The following is a 17,662-nucleotide window of genomic DNA, read 5'->3' on the forward strand; positions in this document are numbered from 1 at the left end:
GTAGGCGGGGCTAGGGGCGTGATACTCTGGCTCGTGGTATTCGGGAGCCTTGTAGCTCGGCGCGCTGTACTCTGGCTCAGGAACAGGCTCGTAGTAATCCGGCTCGTGATACGCCGGTGCGGGAGCTTTGTACCCCGTTTTGGGGGCGTGATACTCGGGCTCTGGAGCGTGGTACGCGGGTTTGGGCTTATGATAGCTGGGCTCTGGAGCGTGATAGCTAGGCTCATGGTAATCTGGTGCCTTGTAAGCCGTCGGTGCATGGTAGTCCGACCCTATGTGTCCTTTAGGCTTGTGGGCTCCTGCGCCGTATCCTTTGGCGTGAGCAGCGTAATCCCACTCCATATGGGGCACCAAGATATCTCCCTTTCCCTCGACATGGTGCGTGCGGTGACCCTTGGCTTTTAGGTGGTGCCCCTTTGGCACACCGCGAGCTGCCAGCACGTAGTCCCAGGCGGTCTTGGGCGCCCGATAGTCCTTCACTATGTGGTGATCCGGGTAGTCATCGTAGACGCCATAGCCGTGCCCGCTGTGATGAGACGACTTCGGCCTATGATGTGGCATGTGCTTCGACGACCGGTGTGGCATGTGGTGGGGCATATGATTCGGCACGTGATGCGGTACGTGCTTCGGCGTGTGGTGAGGCACATGCTTCGGCATGTGGTGCGGCACATGTTTCGCCACGTGGTGCGGCGCGTGCGCCGGGGCATGGTGCGGCGCGTGCGCTGGGGCGTGGTGCGGCGCGTGCGCGGGGGCGTGGAGCGGCGCGTGTACCGGGGCGTGGTGCGGCGCGTGCGCGGGGGCGTGGTGCGGCGCGTGCCCGGCGCCGTGGTGTGCCGGCGGCGGGATCTCCTGGACGCTGGCGATGGCGTGCAGCCGACGGCCGGAGGCGGCGTGTTCGCCGCGTAGCGCCAGCTTTCCGGCGTGGTGCGGCGGCCCGCCGTGCACCGGCTCCGGCCGGAAGAAGGTCGAGTCGGCCGTCAGCGCCGCCAGGTTGGGCGAGCGCCGCCAGCGCCGGTGCGGCTGCGAGCGCGCCACGCGCTGCGCGAACCCCGCGCCCACGAAGTCGACATCCGTGTGCAGGTTGTCGTAGAAGCTGCCGATGGGCGGGAAGCCGACGGCGCCGAGGTTGGGCTGGCTGGACTCAGCTGCCGGGCGTCTCCAGCCGTACTCCGCCGGCTCAGGCAGGACCAGGTTCTCGTACTGCTCGTGCAGGGGTACCGGGCGGTGGACGGGTGCCGGTCGGTGGACGGGCGCCGGTCGGTGGACGGGTGCTGGTCGGTGGACGGGCACCGGCCGGTGGGCGGGCGCCGGTCGGTGCAGCGGCCGCGCCCGGTGGTATACACGAAGCGGCGCCACCACCGGCCGCCGCGTGGCCGGCTGCGGCGCCGGCGCCGAGTAGTAGACCTTGTAGCGGTGGTAGGGCGCAGGCGCCGGCTGCGGCGCCACCGACTCTTCCGAGTACCACTCGGGCTCGCGCACCTGCCCGAAGCTGAACTCCCCCTCGTAGCGCCCCGGCTCGAAGAACACCCGCACGGGCGCCAGCTGCGTCGGCTCAGGCTGACGCAGCGTCTCCTCGTCGTCATCGACGCTGTTCTGGTCCACAGCAGGCCGTGGCCGGTAGCGGACCCGCGGCGAGTAGGTGGTGACACGCGGGCCGGCGGCCGGCGCCGCGGTGGGGGCAGCAGGCTCCTCCGCCGCCATCAGTTCCGTATCCACCGACTCGGGCTCCGCCTCGCCAGCCGAGTCCGCCGCCTCGCGCTGCCGTCCCAGCATCGCTCCATCGCTCTCCAGTTCCGAGAACAGCTCGACGTCGCCGCCTCCAGGCGTGACGTCACCGGCGTCCGGCCCGTCGCCCGAGGCGTCCTCGAGCTCGAGCGTGACGAGCGGCGCGGCGCGCGCCGGCGGCTCGGTCGTGGACTGCGGCAGCCGGGCGCCGTAGCGTGGCCGTCCAACCGATGTCAGCAGCTCGTCCTCTGGATCGGCGGTGGCGCCCTGAGCCGCCAGCCGGCCGACCGCCGCCAGCAGCATGGCCACCCGAAACAGCAGCTGCGAACAAACCGCCGTCAGGCACGACACAGCAGCGTGGCCGCCCGAAACAGCAGCTGCGAACAGACCGCCGTCAGGCACGACACAGCAGCGTGGCCGCCCGAAACAGCAGCTGCGAACAGACCGCCGTCAGGCACGACACAGCAGCGTGGCCAGCCAAAACAGCAGCTGCCAGCAGACCGCCGTCAGACACGACACAGCAGCATTCCCACCCGTAATAGCAGGTGCGAACGAACCGCGACTTTCGCAGCTGCTGAACCGTCACAAAAGACACGCAGTAGAGTGGTTACCTGCGACAGCAGGCGAACATGGATTGCCGCCGGACAGTTTGCAGTCTTTGGAACCGCTGCAGGGTGTACAGCAGGGCAGGTGGCCCCGTGACATCCAAAGGAGGACACCTGAGATCGGTGCAGGTTTGGAAGCTTGTTCGGCGGGATGTTGATGATGTGACAGGACGGTGAGACGAGTTGTGCGGAAGAATAAACATATGAAATTGATGTTTTTTCAGACCACTTACAGGTATCTCGCTCAGCGCTCAGGGAATAAGCTGTAGCTGGCTACTCAGTTATTTTATATGCTGCAGAAACGAGCACCACGACCACAAACTGGTCCGTGCATGGCGGAAAACTTGAGGAGGGCCGGTAGGGGCTGCCTAGTAACAAGTGATGGTTTGGCATGCATTTTTTTCTGAATCGCCCTATCCCAGCAACGTCACTGCCTACAATACAGGCGTTCCATGCAAAAGTAGTCTTACTAAGATGCAGCGTTATGATTTAAACGATAGACGAGCACGTTGGTATGCTTGGCAATTTTATTTCAGTCTGCATTACAAGCCGTTTTTGAGTGCACATCAATCGAGAGGCTGGCTGTCGGAGCCGGATTAAGCAACAGCGGACATCACTGTCATAGCTGGTGGTGCCGGAGGAGAGCCTAATGGCATTTGCCGTTACAAATCCGACACGAATACTCTTAACCGACAAAGTAGTGTTGTCGCGTAACGAGCCATGCTCCATTTCAGCATTTCAACAATTGAAAATGACATTTTGATCACACCAACGATATCGACTGTGGTGCAGGGCGCGGCGAAATTAAATGTACCTGAGACACATTCATATGCCGCCTTACTGCATGGTGGCTGTGTGTTTCATTCCGTCATACTCCATTTGCAGATCATCGCGACTTATGAAACCGCCAATTTTAGCACTCACCCTGATTGCCGCAGGCGGGATACATTTCATGGGAATGATGCATGACGATAAGCCATGCGCAACTCTCAAGCTGAAAATGAGCGAAGAGTTGGAGCTTGAACCAAGAATGAATGAGGGAAAGAACTACTGGGATCAAGCTGACCCAAGGACGGCTGTCCTGGTCTCCATCATGCGTCGAAGATGATTGGTTGTCAGCGCACGTCATGGTACCACACTGGTGATATGACCAAGGTCCGTGGCAGGTGATTGTGCTACGAAACCAACCTCAATGCCATAGTTATCTGTCACCGTCGCTGGCAATTCACCTTAAAGACAAAAAAAAAAACACCGACAGACGGCTGCCTTGGTTTCATGAACCGAAACGCATTTACAAAGCCAACAATTTATAAAGGGCGACGTTCACGTTCAAAACAACATCAATTGTCTGATTATATGTGTCAAGGTCCGCTGGAGTCCGGCGGCTGTAATCCGGCCGCGTGATGACAGCAATTACGCCAAGTCTCCCACGCCGAGAGGCCGCGTGGAAAACTGAGCCGGCTGCAGGCGGCAGCGGCCGCCGTCGGCAAACGATTGGATGATTCATGCTTGCGCGAGCCGATTGCGGAATGTTTGCGGCTTTTGTCGAGTGGCGGCGCCCGTCCCGCCGAATCAGAGCGTCAGCCAATCAGGCCACCGAATCAGAGCGCCAGCCGGCGTGTCAAGGCGAGGCGACGGCGACCGGTCGGTCCGCCGAGACGGGCAGCGGACCACACAGTCTGTCTTCGGCGAAATTCACACGGTCTGATGGCGTGACGGCTGTAACCGCAGAGGCTGCGGTTGGGCTGTTCTCGGCCCATCCGACCGCGCTCACAGCGCGGACGTGTCGTCGGGTTGGACGTATCTCCACGTCATGCAGTTAGAACCCATGCAGGGTCCTTTCCTACCTAGGAGCGGCTGAACTGTTGCTTACGCATTAGATACTAGACAAGCAAGCAACCGAGGTCCCTGGCAAGTGAACAGGCGCACAATGTTCACTTTCACAGCGGCAGTTATGATAAGGAGGAAACAACGCGCAAACTGCTCCAGCTCACGTGGCTGGCAATAGTTTTTCACGTCTCCTTCGCATAGCTGGGGGTATTCATGTTGTCATCGAGGTCCTGCCAAAAGCGAGGGGAACGAGGCGCAACGAATCGCACGTGCCTCCCAGGCGCAGCCATACCAAATCATGGGAAAGATATTCGGCGTTTATACGAGATTGCCTTGGTGATGCATGAAATGAAGTGTCCACATTACTTTGCTACCAGCAGAAATATGCTATTCATCCAAATTGATGACTGTTTGGTGGGACAATACAGTTTCCAATGACGTCTTAAAATGGGTCTTATGTAGGCTGTATTCATGTATGGTAACCATGCACAGAAATAATGCACTTAAATGACAAGCTGTGAGAGTTGAGTGATCATGGTAATTCGCATTGCATGGAGGGAGATGCTAGGCAGCCAAAGTCATTATCCACAAAAAGGTTGTACATTTTTGACTTAATCCAACAATTTTAAGGCATTTGAAACCTGCATGCAACGTAATTCGCTGTTGCCAAGTACCTACAGACGCATTGTTCCTATCGACTGTATGGTCTACATCGACATGTATATGCCGTATACATGTATAGGTATATGGTTTTACAACTCATTTAACCGCTCAATCACGCAATCTGCATTCAGCCTGTTGCAATATTGAAAGATTAAAGATCAGGCAAGATGTTTGACAGATCGGTGCGATGGGCTAAGTTTATTGTCAGGCTTGTTCAGGGAAGTTTTGCCGGAAAGTAAAATTTGGTGCAATTCAAGCGAACAAACATAGACATATTGCGACATTGTCTAGTAAATAACAGAAGGCCACGAGAGGAATGAGGACAACAACGAGCGGACGGAGTCTTTCGTATTTGAGTAGCAGATTTACGTTGTCAAAGTGACACTGCATAGGGCGTCATCACGTATTGTACGCATGTTGTAATGTTTACCAGTGGCTCACAGAGAATTTAAGATACTTTCAGGGATCTTAATAGCTATGTTATTCCGCATTGGTTGTGCTGGGAAGTGCTTCTAGGAATCACTATTATCTCTTCACACCACTCATTGTTTGCAAACTTGGAATGCGTTGTCTAAATTCTTTCCGATGGAATTATGCGGTACCCGTGGAGGACGAACCTGAAGGAGGTTACTTATGTAAAGAACACGTGATTGAAGGCACAAAACATAAACCATAACTGCATAGATAACATCACAGTTTTACCAAATTCGATACTGGTCTCTCGGCAATAGAGAGGGTGGCGCAGCTGTTGAAATCGCAGGAATAGGAAGAGTATGATATCATCGGAGGCTCCACCGCCGTGCAATTTTAACTAGGCGTCAAAGGGACATCCCCGCGCTTTCGCCTCTTGTATCGCTTACGAGGAACCAATGTCGCAGAGAAGCGAAGCACAATGCGTGAGTACTGATCTAGTGTACAGCCATCTGAGGTTCATGAACTGTCTATGACCAGTGCCCAAGTCCAGGCCTAACGTGAACTGTCGACGGCGGCGGCGGGGCCGTAACCAAGGGAAGGCCAGGGGCCGTGCCCCCCCCCCCTCCCCCACGTGAGCCAAGGTGTTGATTTTAATTGCTGGGTGACGCCACATGGTTTTGGCTCTAACTCCTTGGGTTTCAAAGAAAAATTTACATTTCCGCCCTCCCGTCAGGAAAAGACTTGGTTGGCTGAGTGCCTGGACCACAATCGAGGCGCCCAAAAGCCCCAATACTACTACTACTACGACTGCTAAATGCATGTACAGCGGACATACAGTGTACTATGGAGCATCGTTCGCGTCCCGGGAGTTCCCCAAACTGCGGCTTACAAGCTGCGGCATCCACGTGGTGCTGTCTTCACTTTCAGTCTAATCGCTGGGTTCGTGGTTTTCACAAAGTGAATGAAACGCGCGGCGCTCCATTACCGTTATTTCAAATGTCAAGGTGCATTTACCGCCACATAAAAACGACATTTGTCATACTCCGGATGCCAGACAGCAGATAGCGCGCCAATGTCAACGAAGGCCATGATCTGTGATGGTACCAGTGAGAAGACACCGGTCGCACTGCTCTGGGTTCTGCCGGGCTGGTTCAGACCCAGCTGGTTTCTGCCGGGCTGGCTTGCACGCAGCGGAAGCAGCCTCGCTCGGAGGACATTTTCTCGCACTGCAAATCATATAGTGCTGAATGCAAGGACAATTTTCTCAAACCGTTCACAGGCACGAAACCAGCGCGAAGCGAGGGAAGGGGATAAGCGCTTCCGGAGACGTGTATGAAGACATGAACATGGTCACAAATGTTGCACCGTACTGAAGAGTATAGCGCATTCTTTGCCGCTAACTTGTGAGCCTACGCGGCATATTATAGATTGTTTTGAGCATCTTTTCAGATTATGTAGGCGTGATAGGTATCATATGGTTTTCTTCTTTCTTTCTAAACGCAGAAGCCCATAAAAATATATGTACGAATTATGTTGTGTGCACAGCGCAATAGCCACTTTCAGCTCGGTCATTACTAGCGAAATAGGTGCATGGAAAATAAATACCATTGCATAATGTGAACACAATAAAATGTATAACACCAGTGCTGAAATGGTTGGGAAAAGCTATCCTCTTTTTTCCTCAAGTGTATGTTCCATGCGCTTTACCTAATTGTACTTAAATAAACCGCTATTTAGCCATTACTCTTCGAAAACTTTCGCAGATTTAACTCTCTGTTAGCTTGTAACACAACTAGAAATCCTATTGTTGAAGATCCTGTCGGTCCTAGTGCTGAGTAAAAGAACTACAGGCTTTCTTCAGGCCTTCTACCAATCCTCCCTCGCAACAAAGACAGGAACTCATCTCAACTAAGCCAATTACGTCATCAGAGGAAACCAACCTGCCATAGGCATGTGACCCATCCAGCCCTGAGGGCAGAACGCCGCCGAGCGTTGCCCACTTACCATGCTGCCCGCGTGCCGTGTCGCTACCACTGTCCGTGTCGTGTGCTCTCCCGAGTAGGCGGCGCCTCCCGCCGCTGCCAGTCAGCCTCGGCGCCCGCTCAGACCGTCTGCCGAGACACTGGAGCGGCGCGTACCACACTTCACCACCGGCCGCGCCGACGCGTTTGGTGCGCACAGTCGCGCACGTGCACCCTATATAGTTTTGCGCAATTTTGGGCAGCCGTGAATCTTGCGATCGGCGGCGGCGGCGGTGAAAGGCCCACGGTCAAGTTCGGGCGGCGAGGTGCAAAGCCAGATGTCGTGTGGAGCGGCGGCGGCAGAAGTGGCGCTAATTGGGTCGTCTTGTGCGGCGCAGTTCCTCAGAAGGCTCGAGGGCGGCCCCGCCCCGGCTAATTGGAGTCGGGCGCTGGCATGTAGCGGCGCGCCAACCGTGTCAAGACCAGGCCGTCTGCAATGTGCCATCGGACATCTGTCGAAGTAATCGGCTCCCATGGCAGTCGCTTGGGCAAGAGTGATATCTGATTTATAGCAGTGTTGATTTGCAAAGTTCGATGTCGTCTGCATTTTGCTGGCATAGCCGCAGCTCCTCGCGATGAAAAGCCCGGGGCCTTCTCATAAAGGGCTCCAAAAAACTGACGTCACCGTTGCTGGGGTGAGCAGTCGCAAGCCATGACCATCCAACACTGCAGCTTAATTTAGCGTGCTGCGACTCCAGAAACAATGTTCCAAGATACCACAGGCAGCTGTTCATGGGCACCTCTAACAAAATATATGGCACAATCTGCTCTCGCCACTGAAACCATCGCTGTACTTACGCTACATCTGCGCTAAAACCATTGCAAAAAAGCAAACTGTACTTGAACGGTTCGGTGCCTTGCGATAGCAATATTTACACCGGTAAGAGCAAATCGCGCACCGAAATATCCCCCCCCCCCCAACCCACATTCTGCCCTCCACATCCGTTGCTTCGTGCTGCCCTGGCGAAGGCCAATATCTAACGTAGAAGCAATGTTCAGCCTATAAGATAGTAAGTGGCTGCGCATCCAGTTTGGGTCAAATGGCGACACAGTGAATACGAAGTCAAGCTGCACGCGTGCAAAGCTGTGCAGCCATCCGTCATTGCTTTGGCCACCACGAGGAGAGCACATGACAGTTCTCCTCAGTTCATCCTCCGCAGCCGGGCTTCGGAGCCAAATGTTGTGGAGTGCGGCCGTATTCAGACGTTTCCGTGAGCTGGAACATGTGGGCTGGCTCTGAAAGAACATTAAGCCTGTTTGAACACTAGTGTGGCTCATTTACGTGTGGTCGATTTTAGATGGCCACTTTGGGGTGCGTGGGGGTATGCGGTAGGTAATCCTACGCGCCGTGCCCGTCATTGGATCTACTAGTCGTTATATGATTATGGTGGCAACATGAAGCATCCGCACAGGTCTCGTAAAAGTCAATTACATGTTTCCCACACAACAAAGGGTTATTTCCTGATTTTCACACTCCCACAACCACTTAATGACGTGGAGTCTAATTTCAGGCTTGAGCTCGCTGCACTCTACTCATTCAAATAATCGGCTGTCTTTCCGTGTTTATGAAGTTTGAATAGTCCAATCATGAGCCGTTGATTTTATGCCTTGTGGGTCCGCTCAACGGTCGGGTGCGACCATCCCAAGCAGAGGCTTAGGCAGAAGCAGAAGCTTTGACCTGATTTGGCCATCCATAGGTAGTAGTAAGAGGGCTTAAGGTCATATATCATATTTATTTATGTATTCGTTCATTCACTTATTTATATATGCATAACTGAAGACTAAATATATACATAGGCTAGCCTAGACTGTATATTGCTCTGGAAGGGAGTGTCAGGGCAGTGCGTCGCCGTGGATCCAACCGGGTCACTAGTCAACGGTGATCGCAGTTCACCTCTGCCCGCGACAACGCAACGGCCGCGGTACAGGTACCATAATGCAAAAATGTTGCATGGTGTCGCACGGGTACCAGCAACGTCACTGTAGAGCAACAAACGTTTATCGAGCTGACAAGGTTCTCACAACCTGTACCATGAGCGCGTCCGCCCCAGGGACAGAGCCCACGCCGACCTTGCGTGTGGCCGCCAGGGGGCGTCCGAACAGCGTCCACGTGACAGCGAGGCGGCCGAGCACCCATGCGGTGAACATTAGAACCTGTCGCCATTACCGAACGGATCTGGCTAAAGTGGCGATGTGAATCATATTTCATGAAGTAGGTTATGAAAAATGGCCCCACAAATTCCATCGCGCAGTCACGGAAAACAGCCATAAGTGTCTAGCTTAGGGACCAACCGCGCCGTGCGAAGAACCGGCATTGCGGCACAGTCTATGTACGCAGTGCTACGAGCCTCGCAACGTCGGAGATGTCGGCTTGTTGAGCGTGGCGGTACGCCCAAATTTGTCATCGAAATGCGTTAGCGTCACAATAGATTACGGCAGTCTCCAAGTGTAGCAAAACGCTCGGTGGGGTATCTCCCCACCGCCATTTGCAATAGCCGCTTCGAACTTTGGCGTTTGAAGAGGTCCCGGCGCACCTAAAGACGTGACGCGCAGACGTCATGTCACTCCGGTGATTGCCCCAAAACCTCTTAATCATGTATCCCCCTACACGCAAGTCTCTCCTAATCTTGCTGAAGGCTCAGTTCATGGTATCAAGAGGCTCTCCCATAAAAAGGGTCTGGCAGCTGGAGTGATGTGCTCCTATTGCTTGCAGATTGAGTAATGTGCTCCTGTAGATTGGTTTCTTAAGCCTGCAGGCGACTTGACTGTTCTGTTCTTTTACGGATTCTACGCATTCATTTTTAATATGCACATAATATCATAGATAAATGTATTGTGCAATATGCCTGTCAGCCTCAAAAACGACACCTGTACCACTGAATCGCGCGTATGACTACCGAAAGTTTTAACAACGGCTCCGGCAGATAAAAATCGTAAAATCTATCGTTTCGTCTACTGCCTGACGATCATATCTCGGACGGTTAAGATTTGCCTGCGCGGCATGTATGAACAAATAGCGGCCAGTGTGGGCCCCGACGGTCACCGGATGTGGTCCCCCAATGCCTGAGGCTAGAAGTCACGTGATTTTGTGTTAGCAAAATTGTGACGTAGCATAATCTTCTCATGCCCCCGAACGGTTCTCCCATGCTGCCTCTGAAACTATTTATATGATATATATAGATATATATATATATATATATATATATTGATATATTGATATATTGATATACAGGTAGTTTTATAAAACATCGTCGTGTGCAAATCTTAGCTTAAAACTTAACTTGAGCAAAACAAAGCTAACAAAGTCGGTGTAACGCTCAGCAGCGATAATTATCCCAACCATACTTACATGCAATTAAATATGGGTCATCCAAATGAAATCGTACTTCCCTGCTCTGGGACCGAATAGGTTATTCAGATATTTCCGAAAGGCAGCTTTAAGTTCGTTTTTTACCACCGTGTTAAAAAACGGTGGCAGCTAGCATGGGGCCCTCCGTAGATGGATACTCAGGGGTCGCCTGACATTGCCCACATTTCTGGCATTGAACGCCGTGGACCTCATGCCTGAGCCAATAACCGCTTTTGACCGGGTAATGTCTAGCTTGACCCCGTAAGGTCAGCAAACTGGCCTTCCTGGCACCACTCGAACGGTATAATGCCACCCGGTGGTAAACCATACGACTGGCAAACATTTCAGCAACTCCAATCCTCCTGGGTCACGATATTTGTGCAGCCCACTGATACCACACGACATAAGCATGACCTACACCACGTCAATGACACCTTACATTTTTATGAGACATTCACAACCTGTGCATGCTCAAGGTACTAAATGACATTAGCGTGACCTGACCGACGTAAATGGCATCTTACCTATAAATGAGACATTCACAACCTGCGCATGCGCAACGTGTGAACACCATAGCAGGGATCCTTCGTTTATGGATAGTTATAAACTCATCGATCTTGCTAAAATTTCTGTCAATGCATCACGTTTATCTCATCCATGAACCAGCATCGCCGCTTTTTTTTGGGGGGGGGGGGCGCTGCCTAGCTTGACCTTCAAATGTCAGCAGAAGCCTTGTTTGACCCTTCTGTACACATGACCAATATAAGGCCGCCCGTTAGACAATGCACATACTTTTTGCACCTACAGTCGCCCCGTTCACGTCTTACTGGCATGCATCGACAATAAATGGAAACAGGTCATGACCAAGCCGAGCTCAATGACAGATCGTCTATATCATTTGCATTATATGATATATAAGTCACATGAGATACTCTAAAAAACCGCTTCACACCGATGGATGGGCGTATAGAACACTGAGTCAGAGAATGGTTTCGTTTTACACAGAGCTTGGGGAAATTTTCGAGACATTGCCGAGAAGTATGGAAATTTTGTGTTTAGGCAACAATCTAATAAGCGCTCCTTGGATTTTGTTTCATTGTATGCATTTGCGCCGTCTTGATATCACGCACAAAGTGATGTCAGTTTTTCGCTGGGCATCCACTAGTTCTGTCTCAAAAATTCAGCCACGTGACGTTTGGCGATGTCACATGGGCCGATTAGTACAAATTACTGTCTGTTTTAGGCAATATGTGAACAATGTCTAAAGGTGAAGGTATCATGAAACCATTTTTGGACTCAGTACTTAATGGCGCGTTGAGCGAAATACATCAGTTTTCAGGAAATGTCTCATATCTAGGTGACCTGCCGCTGAGAAGGGCTGACCCCTGACCTCTTGGAACTTGGTGACAATGACTTCGTAAACATCATGACCATGAAGACCGGATGTGCTTTAATATGGACACTTGGTTTACAAACCGCTGGGCCGTGTCACATAGCACGTTTGGTTTGAAAGGGATAAACTAGGTCAACTTGTTACCTAGCGATCCGCCTAGGCAATCCCAGCGAAATTCCAATGTTTCCCCATGTCCGTGATCGAATGGGTGCACCAACAATAATGCTAGCAAAACCTATTGGCCATTCGTGTGCATTTCGTGAGGTGTTGTCCTAATTCCTGCAGTGTTTCTAACAACACGGTGGTCGAAAAATCAAAGTCAGCTGTTTTCGAGAATATCTAAAGAAACCAATCCATATCCAGGCAGAGAATGGTACCATTTATTCCAATAGACCTATCCTCAACTGTACGCCGTTTTCAACAAAATCGGATGATCAATCAAAATCAGCTACAAAGTCAAAATCAAACTCTTTTTGTCTCCAAGGACAATTGAAAACACGAGGTAAAGACTGAGCACTACGCTGAGAGATGATCTAACGAGAGTATCCGGCGCCGCCTCCTGATTGCATGGGAAGTTAACGGCAGTACTGTGTCCAAAGAACAGAATGGAATCTAGGATTTTCAATGGTCAGCAACAAAATTAAACATATACATTTGCTAGACACTCTTACGTCATAGCCCACAATATGTTCTGTGAGCTACAAATAGTCATAATAACAGTCTTTCAAACTCCATATGACAGTAACGGACAATATACGTTACAACACCGAGCTATATAAATGTGATGAATACATACAGCTCAGAAATGGACCAGAGGTATCCAGACGAACAAATGGTTTATCGGGGTAAATGAAGAGCTAACGAGACACGAGATGATCAAGCACCACGGGGACGGTACGGCAAATGGGACTGGCGTAAGACTCAAGAATGCTTTAAAGACCTTACACCCTCGCCATCCCCGAGGTTAAATTAGTTCTCGCAAATACCACAACACGAATGATCTCCCCGTTAATCACAGCCGGGTATCTGTAACGGACGTTAAGGAGCAAGATGGTATTTCCTAACTTGGATAACTATTTTTGTAAAAGCTGTCTGCTCAGGTGTTTTTAAGGCCCAGTGTATCACGAATGCATGGATATTTTGATCGAAACAGTCCCGACGTAAAATTAAACAAAACAAAAAACTGACAAAACATGCATCGAGCCGAAGCTTCAACTTGAAAACAGGCTAGGAGGCAACACTGCTCTTACAGGCCAGTCAATATGCGGACCATATCAAAAGGCGCACAGCCGGCAGGGTGTTGTGATTCGAGAACCTATTCACAGGTGCGAGATGATAGGATTAGAAGTGATATGTTTGAGAAAGGCAAGAGCTTTTAAGCTCTGAGCCTCACCAAGCCGGCCTCGAACATTCTTAAGACAGATAATAACGAAGCGTGACCCAAAACACGAACCGAGGCTCACGATCTATGTGAATCAGCCTGGTCAAAACCCCGCCACCTTTCACCGAGCCGGAGGGCCAGACGTGATAGAATGGCCTCGCAAGCCGATTAGAACCAAACGCTCTTCAACAATGGCTAAATGACCAGCGTCAGCCGCTTCGTCGCAGCCGCGTCGCTCATGGCGTGATAGACATTTCCAGCGTCGGTCTTTCAGAGCGGGCGTGATTCCTGAACGCCGCCGGGTTTCCTCAGCCGCCGCGGTCATTTATTAATTTCCGAGCGGCGCGTTTCGACGCTGGCTGGCGGCCGGGCCCAGCCTTTCGCAGGCGGCCTGCACTGGCCACCACACGGCTCGCCGGCCATTGTGTAACCAAATACAACATGCAGTCATTAATTAGCCGGCGCGCGCCAAGGACGCGCCGAGCGGCGTCATCTGGCGCGTCGTTTCGCGCGCGCCACCGCGGGCGCCCCATGACAAAACGACCCGGCGCGTTACACAGGCGCGACGCGTGAAGGGCACGCGGATGGGAGGGAGGGGCGGGGGGGGGCGGCCACCCAGTCGGCCGCTGATCACGGCCCATCGCCGCCATCAGTCACAGCGCCGCCACCCGGCGCGCGCGCGCGCGAGCGGCGTGCCGGAGCCGGGCGCGCTTAGGCCGGTGGCGGGCCAGCTGACGGCAGACCCACAGGCGTGGTATGCTGCGCAGGACGGCAACGTCGCAGAACGACTCGCATCTGGATATTGCAGCAGAAGAATATGACCAGTTAATGTATCTGAATGTTTTTCAAGTAAATCCCTCGATTTAAAAAAAAACTGAAATTTGATCATGACATGATTAGATATCATCACTGGAAGTGTCTGCACCTGATTCATTATAACTCGTTCTCGTTATTACTTTCAACCCTTAATCATTTTGTTCGCTGCTTGTTACTGTGACAGGCTAACAATGAGGGACAAAAATGCCACAACTGATGGTATTTCACTTAACAATCATATGGTCGATGGCAGCACAGACAGCAGTCAAGGAGATTCAGTAATTTTGTGTTGTAAATTAGCGCGAAGTAATATAAATACGACACCCTAATGACATGCATATTACGGCCGAGTCTTTCCCTCCGTAACAATTGACATTTATCGCAAACTCTACCTGACCACGGAGCTATCACAGCCGCTATACAAACCTGAGTAAGGCTCACGAGCACCAGAATGATAGATTGCAGAGGGTTAGCAATAAATCTGTCTGGCACGGAATCAGAATATAAATGCGTTTGAACAAAATTTTGTTTTTCTGCATTGCCATTTTGTAAGCTAAACTGGACCAACAATATGAGCTAACGACGCCACGCTAAAAATTTCCAATTTGTTTTTTTCTCACGAGACCTTACAACAAAGCAATTCGGGTCTTAACTTCAAGCAAGAAAAATGTTAGATACACAGTATTAAAACGTGAGATGCTGGGCTAGATCCAATAAGTCGAAGTGCAAGCGCTTTAATGGGTCCATGTTACATGTTACAATCAAGTTACCAATCCTCATGCTAATGATGCCGATCTCAGGATCAGGGCTCTGAAATCGCGGTGCGCTAACAATGATCCAGCAATCCCGATTTCATCAGTAACGCGTGTGGCCTGCATGGATTGAAGATGGCCAGCAGTTAAGTACTGCTTTGACCCGGCAGTACAACAAATTCTGAGCAAGGGATTCTATTAGTGAGGACAAGCCGCCCGCGAGTTTTGAATTAATTTGTTGGATATGCGACCGGAGCGCCACGGCGCAGCAATACACTCCCATCCATCGCAGCAATTTCCACGAAGCGCGTGACTGCTACAGTCATCAGCATGTTCATCTATCATGATAATGTAGCTTGGGAATCGAAGCGCAGCTGGTAGCAAGTATCAGATCCGCATCCGCGCCGAAGGAAAATCAAGCGATGGCTCAGCGCGCATCCCCGCCATTTCAGACAGTTCTTGAGCATTGGCAGCTACCAATCCGTACTGGTCTGCGTGTGCTGCCTTCGGGTCGGGTTTGGTCGGAGCTCTGTCGTCCTGCGCGGGCCACCTCGGAACTGTGGTCGGGGTAACGCGCGGGGAGGCGTCACGCTGGATACTACCGCAGCGCAGCCGTCCTGCCCTGGCTGAAGACACCATGCCGTAACAACCACAGAGGAAATGGCGATGTGCGGCAGACGGGTCGCGCGGCTGTTCAGGCGGGACCGGGAGTCGGGACACTTCGAGGCACCGTGCTCTCACCTGGCAGGTGTGTTTTGCCAAAGAGGCAAATAATCGGGCACCGAACTATAGCGCTGGAAACGGTTTGTCAACATTAAGGCATACCGCGAAATAGCTTCGTCGCTTCCAATGATGATGCAGCGACTGGCCGGAATCGGACTTAATAAAAATATGTTGTGGCAAAGGAAACGACGGAGATCATGAATTTACGATGCACGCAGGCGAATAAGATAGAAGTAACGTCGCGATGTAGCTAACGCACGCGACTCGAACAAGGCGACACAATACGAATCACGTGAAGGCGCAACAAAATCAAGCAACGTAATTTCGCCCACAGTGCAAAGATGACAAAGGCAAAATGTGAACGCGTTCATCCAACGCCCATGCATGTTCCGGGATGGTGGAGCGTATGGCATTGTTAGTGTGTAGTTAGTTGGCGTACGTTGCACCTTTATGTGCAAAACAGCCCGTAAAGACCGTAATAACACAGCTCACGCTATGGAACATGGACACCCGTATGTCAACACTTAGTTCAGCTAGGGACACCACTTAATGTATGGCGTTCATCAAGCTGATCTGCTCCGGCGATCGAGCGCCAGCCCTGGGGTTGACATTCCAATAGTCTGCGTTAAAGCCCGGGCACCAGGTGCGCGAGGACCACTGGACGTGACCACGCGCCAGGTGCGCCACCACCGCCGCCGAGGGCCTTGGCATGTCAAGGATGGCGTCCACAGCTTGGTACTAGCGTCGATTTCGGGCGCATACAGCGTGCCTCGGTGACGTCTTAGTACGACAGGAGTAAGCGATGACAGGACCGCAGAGTAAGGGGAATGGTGGAATGGTGGAATGCGTTGGTATGTCCCATTCCAAACAGGTGCGGGGAGCGGACCGACATTTGTGAAACTGATGAGAGGAGAGTACACATTGCATTGAATCAAAATAGCTTTTAATGATAACATACGTTTTAGGCGTTATTTTGAGTAAGTTCTCCGTCACCGACCTTGTTGACAGTTGAAACATGCACCAGAGAATATAACAAGATAGAGAAATGGAAACATTTCTGATCGAGCTTGTATCTTTCAAATTCCAAAAAATTTCTCTTCTGGGCTTTGCATTCGTCTTTGGGCTTCGCCCAGAAATTTGTACCAAAGGTTAACCGACAGAAAAATCAAAATCTTTAATATGTCTTTTCCGTGCTGTCAGCAAGGCCAAAGGACCAAAACGTACATTCACATTGGAAGTTCGTTTTGATTCTATTGAATACTTAGAAGCCTTTACATTCCACAGGCGCTAAACCATCGGAGAAGAGTGGGGCTGAACGACGTGTTTGTCCGCAAACATTAACTTCTGATGGTTTGTGTTTTTTTTAGCAGCTTTGGTGGTCCTAGACCCCGTCTAGTGAGCTGAGACCACAAGCTAAGCTGGATTACAAACATTTCGTGGATGAACGAAGGGGATGAGCGGACCCTAGCACTTGTCTTTACCGGACAGATGTAAAAAAAAACGTTCTTTTCACGTCTGCTAGTGGGGACAAATATTGAATTTGGCAAAATTTGAATGCCCGACAGATACAAAGCTCTGCCTCCTAAGGGGTTCACACACGGAAATAGCGTGATCTTTGAAAGACACCATTGGTTACAAATGCACTTCGCATTAATCTATCACCCTCACAGACCACGCAGATTCTGGAAGCTCCATTCCAAACGAATGGAAGGGAGTCTAAACATCGAGACCAGTGTCATTTACGAGACTGGCTTGTGGAATCAGAACTGTGTCACAGCAAGAGCCACGTCAGGCAAAGCGGGGGCCGTCAGCCGTGTGGAGACCCGCCATCGCACCGTGCGTCCCGTGCATTCGTCGGCAACCAACGACTGCTTCAGACCTGCGCCATGTTAGGTGGTGTGAGCTGATTTCAAAATCCACCAGTTTTCTTTACGGGTCCTTGGAGACCACAACTCGTCGCTAGGATACATGGCCCCGCCCTTGAGTACTG

Source organism: Pollicipes pollicipes, unplaced genomic scaffold (genome assembly GCF_011947565.3).
Source record: "Pollicipes pollicipes isolate AB1234 unplaced genomic scaffold, Ppol_2.1 Scaffold_4295;HRSCAF=5057_pilon_pilon_pilon, whole genome shotgun sequence".
In the NCBI taxonomy this organism is placed as follows: domain Eukaryota; kingdom Metazoa; phylum Arthropoda; class Thecostraca; order Pollicipedomorpha; family Pollicipedidae; genus Pollicipes; species Pollicipes pollicipes.